This window comes from Neopelma chrysocephalum, unplaced genomic scaffold, assembly GCF_003984885.1.
Source record: "Neopelma chrysocephalum unplaced genomic scaffold, ASM398488v2 Primary Assembly neopelma1_23, whole genome shotgun sequence".
In the NCBI taxonomy this organism is placed as follows: Eukaryota; Metazoa; Chordata; class Aves; order Passeriformes; family Pipridae; genus Neopelma; species Neopelma chrysocephalum.
The window spans coordinates 18,534,714-18,540,211 of NW_020897691.1; the positions used below are offsets into that span (position 1 = coordinate 18,534,714).

The 5,498-nt window shown below is 39.2% G+C and overlaps 1 long non-coding RNA gene across 1 annotated transcript in view; it reads right to left on the reverse strand.

Moving 5' to 3' along the window:
- Nucleotides 1–257: 257 nt before the first annotated feature.
- Nucleotides 258–5,498, reverse strand: part of LOC113970243 — a 39,661-nt gene continuing 34,420 nt past the window's right edge. Inside the window, exon 3 of the long non-coding RNA XR_003535097.1 lies at nt 258–421. This is a non-coding gene — a long non-coding RNA (uncharacterized LOC113970243). The remainder of the gene's footprint in view (nt 422–5,498) is intronic.

Consider the following 5,498-nt stretch of genomic DNA (forward strand, 5'->3'; position numbering starts at 1 on the left):
CATATCAACTGGAGTTGAAATGGGATTACATCAATACAGGAAAAGTAGGGAAACATGTTTTAGCTTCCATCAATTCAGTCAGAGAAAGCAGCATCAAGAGTTTCATTTTGTTTATACAAAATTTTCCTAAATGATTCCCATGCACCATCACTATTTTGCAGCACAGAAAAGCATTTTAAGTTTTTTTAATTTTTATTAAAAAAGAAAAACTTTCACTAAATTTAGGGGGTTTTTTCTTAAATGTTTGGTTGACTCTTAAATGTAATCTGAACTGGGGGACAAACTGGACCTGACAAAGTGCCTTTACATCACCTGCATCTTGAAAGAACCTACCAAAAAGCAGTCCAACTCTTTTTCTTAAAGTATAAATGTTCTTTTTTGTCAAGCTTGGTCCCATGTGGAAGCTTCATTTAAATGTGACCTGCAAAGCAAAAATGAAAAGTGAGCACAAATTTCTACACTGAATATCACCAGGGTGTGGGGTGCAAGAAACCTAGTACAGAAATAGCTGTAGTATTTTAGGGCATGGGCTTTTAGGGGAGATTCCTGACAGAAAGCTTCTCAACCCACTGCAGAGATCTAAGAATTCATCCTACGTTGTTTCCAGCTTGACTGTCTTGGTTAAAATAAGAATTTGTGGCGTCATTTTCTGAATGTCCACAGTGTCACATGCTGGGATTTTTTCAGTAATCTATGCACAAAAGGAAATTTCACCAAGAAAAAGGAATTCAAAGTTATTTAAAAAAATCTGTGATGAATATCTTTTCCACTTTGTCTAATACATGGTCTGAGAAGCCCTGGGAGACCATGGACTACATGTGTGTGAGGGAAAAGTAAGTAAAGCAAGACTACTGTCAGTATATTCAAATCCAGTATCCAAAGTCTGCACCTCAACCAGGGAATGTATAGAAGCTGCTCAGTAGAAAAAGATCATAAAAGCCTTGGTACAGTTCCTGCAGGTGCCAGCACCCAGTCAACAATGCTGAAGATGGAGCAGAACTTTTCATATCAGAAGGGAGCAATTTTTCCACTTCCCAGTGAAAAAAAAAAATGCAAGCAGAATTGAGTAGCAGATGCTGTAGATAAAAGAAGAGAAATCCGTAGAAATTGACTGGTATTGTCAGTTTTAAAGAAGGTGAGCGTACTGATAAGAAGCAGAAAAAAATCCCGCTCATTTATGGCTTTGAGGCAGTGTTTTAAAACATTTGGGGCAAAACTGACAAAAAAAGTAATGATGATTTAGCTATTTAAATTTCTTTAAACAAATAATTTAGCTATTCCCCCTGTACTCAACATTGGTGATGCTGCAGATGGAGTACTGCATCCAGTTCTGGGCCCCTCAGTTCAAAAAAGACACTGAGATGCTGCAGTGAATCCAGAGAAGGGCAACAAAGCTGGTGAATGGTCTAGAGGGTAAGTCCCATGAGGAGCAGCTGAACGAGATGGGGTTATTTAGCCTGAAGAACAGGAGGCTCAAGGGTGACCTTATCACTCTCTACAACAACCTGAATGGTGGTTGTAGCAAGGTGGGCATTGGCTTCTTCTCAAAGGCAATTAGTGGTAAGATGAGAGGACGTAGCCTCAAGCTGAGCTGGGGAGGTTTGGGCTGGACATCAGGAGAAATTTCTTCATGGAAAGGGCTGTCAAACATTGGAACAAACCATCCAGGGAGGTGGTAGAGTCACGATCCCTGGAGGTGTTCAAGAAGTGACTGGATGAGACACTTAGTGCTATGGTCTACTTGACATAGTGATGATTGGTCAAAGGTTAGACTTGATGATCTTTGAGGTATTTTCCAATCTATGTGATTCTGTGATTCTGTGATTTGGTTATTAAATGGATTGACACTCTATGTAAATGCACCCTACTCTGTCATTCAGTGCTTTCCAGGAGACCACTTGCACAAGTGTGATGTGGGAAGGGGAATTAACATCCGAGTCCTTGCGAGCATTTATATGAAGAGTAGTCCCTCCCTTTCTTCCCACTGAAACTTGGCTCTCCCCTCCCCCATTTCAAAATCAGCATCTGCAATGTACCTCCACTGAACATGCCTGTAGTATTCCCACCCATGTGTCATTTGCTGACACTAATTGAAAACAGAGACCTTGACAAAATGGTCTACATTGGGAGAAAGAAAACATTAGTGTCATTGTGATGCTAATAGAGGATGCTATAGTTAGACTGGGAGGAAAGCTGGGGGAGAGGTTATCTGTATGCACCTCTTCCGATTTAACCAGGGCACTTCCATACATTTTTCATTTATGGGAAAGAAAAATGGTCTTTTTTTTCAAATTACCTTGATAATGCCAAGAAAGAAGAATCAGGCAAAAGTTTCAGGTTTTCCACAGTTAAAAGAAAGCTGAATTTAAACTAAGGAAAAGTACAGGTTTTCTTATTTCAGCCTGTCCTTGAATCATCCTTTTAAAACACCAGCTCATTATAGTCAAAAGTCCTAATTTTAAGAATGTCTCCATGGGGGATTCATCATCTCTTTGCTATTCATTTCATGAATGGTCTGGACCTTTTTTTTGATCAGCCAGGGTCTTCTGGGAATGAACCTTGAGGTGAAGGTGGATATACATTGTTTTTCTGCTATCGAGTTAGATTCCAAGCTGTCATAATACATAAGAAGAAATTCCTGGAACAATCTGCCTCAGATATCCATAGGGAATACACATATGTGATTAACCCAACTGGCCACTGGGTGTGACCATTGCACCACACAAAAGCATCTGAGACTTTTCCAAAGACAGGTCTGGAAGTATTGGAGCTAGGAAAAAACATAACCTTTCGAGGTATGAGTAGACAACAGCAATGTAAAACAACTTTCTGTGCTCAGTTTTCATATGCTTTGTTGCATAATGTGGAGCCTCTCTCAAAACTCAGACGTATAGCATTTAAAATAACACTGTAAAAAAATTCAGTGAAAATCACATTAGTGACATTACCGGAGTCCCTTTTTCTTCTCCAAAGGAAAACTAATAAGTCTCTTAAAGATGTAGGTGTTTGCCTCTGTTCACTGTAGCCACATTAATCGAATAAGCACATTCACAGGCAGAATGGCTTAACTAGACAGTATCCAAAATATTAGTTCTCAATTACCTAGTTTGCAGCCGAAAAGGTAATATCCACTAAGAAGAATAGGAAAAATAAAATCTGCAATAAATTATTGATAATTATTTTTCTTCAAATTTGGGTTCCATAAATATGAGACAAAAGAATTTTATCCAGCGGAACCCAGCCAGATCTGTAGCTGATCTGTGTCAGTCCCTTTCAAAGTGTTTCCCAATTTTATGTGCTATTTTATAGCATTTCTACTACTGAAAATTCCTCAAGTTTATCTGTTAGATCATATATACTCTTTTATATTCTCAGTACAGATATAGTTAGATATACACACAAATTTGCAAAATCTGTTTTCCTGACCACACTCAGATTCAGTAGTGAAATGTTTGCATATTCCCTTGAGTTAGGCAGAAGTTCAGTGGTATCAGACCCTGATCAAAGAGTTAATGGTAGAATAACATCACCTTGATCTCTGAAAAACCTGTCAGTCCTGAGATTGCTCAAGCTTACATTGGTTACAACTGCCTCAACAGGCAATAACTGAACAAAAAAAAAAATCACCAAGAATATGACTGTGCTTTGTCTTTCTTTCATCCTTGGGTTAATACCCAGCGTGATGGTCAGTGGGTATCAACCATGATGAATGTTACAGGGTCGTTTTTACCAACACATGGGTTTTCCCATGCAGGAGGAATCTGAAGCTATACTTGTCCAAAATATACAGAGCAAGGGTCTGAATTCAGATCTGCCTTTCAGATCATGTATGAATGGGAATGCCACTTCCCAGAAGCACAAAGTGCATCACTGACTTCTGAAGGGATCTAACAATCACTGTGTGCTGGTTTTAAAGGGGAAAATACTGGTAGAGGAAGATAACATCAGTTTCAGGCTTCTCTCTGTACCTTTATTTCTGATTTTTATAGGTATGCTTTAATTAAAAACAATAAATCATAACCAACTGATAGTACTACTAGTAATAATAATAATAATAATAATATCAATAATATCAACAATATCATCTCAGTACCTAACAACTCACGCTGGAAATTATCCATACTTCTCAGACTGACTGTGTTTTTACACTAAGTGAGACATCTGGCATCTTACTGAATTTGTGATGAGCTGCCAATATTTTAACAACGGGCATTCAGCAAACACCACTTTGTCTATACATTTGTGCTAAACCTTAAACTAGGATTCTATGAGTTCAGGGCTATGGAAACTATTTATTTGTCTTCCCATTTAAACAAAAATATTTTCTCATAACCCTAGGCTAGGAAGGGGCAATTCTACTTGACAAATAAACAAAATGTTCTTGATGGAAAGCTATACTTTCTATCTGAAAGCAAATCTACACTGGCTATATTGCTAGCATAATGCACAGTTCAACTGCTGCGTAATTTGAATGTAAAAAGAGAGAAAGTCTTTAGAAAATTCCTCATCCTTGGTGAAATGTACTGCGTTGAAAAGGAGGGGGGGAAGCACTCTCTTCTGAAGTATCTTATAGTCTCAAGGGAGAATGTTCTTTATAAGACAGAAAGATTTATCAGGATTCAGGAAGGAGAGCAAGCACCCTCAGAAGCAGAGAAAACATCTTCCCATCTTTCAGCTTGGCTGTAAGGGACTCCTGACAACCCCATAGCTGCTTCCTCAAGCACATCCTTACTGAAGAGCGTGTGTGTGTGTGTGTGTGTGTAAAATAAATTCAAGATTTTTCTTGTCACCACAGCAAACAAGCAACAGAACCTCCCTTTCTCAACCTGTAGCATTTTATATACTGGGCTGAGTCTCAGGTTGGGGACCAGCTGCTCTCTTCACGAGTGGCAGCACTGCACAGTGTGACCACAGCCGAGGGAGGATCTCACCTACACAAGGGCGTTCCTCCTGCAGCACACAGCTACCCAGCTACAACTGTAGCTTTGCAAAATATAGTAAGAGGGAAGTATGGATAGGACAAAATAACCACTATCATATATTTTATGTGACTGAGAGAGAAAACTGGAACCCCGAGAGTGGCATCTGAGGTGCAACCTCTTGTCTGATTTCTCCACCACCCTCTCCTTGACCATGCCATCACAAGGCTCTTTATGGACAGGGTGCAGAAGGCTTCTCTGCTCATCCAGAGGCTAGTTTAGTAGTTTTCAAGGAAATTACATGCATGAATCTCATTTAATGGGTTTTTTACCTTCCATATACCACTACTTATTTAGTAGCTTCTAAGAAAACTTCTACAATAGGCTGGATTTCAAGAGAAAATAAAAGATGGTGTGTCTGACTGCCAGCCCTCAGGAGGTGCTCAGACTCCAGATTTTCTTTACCTGTATGTTTCAACCATTTCAACTAGCTCATAGGATACCAGAATCAAAAGCTTGGAAAAAGGGTGCAAAAAGTTGTGCTCACTGCATTTTCTCTCATCAGTTTCTATGGCACAA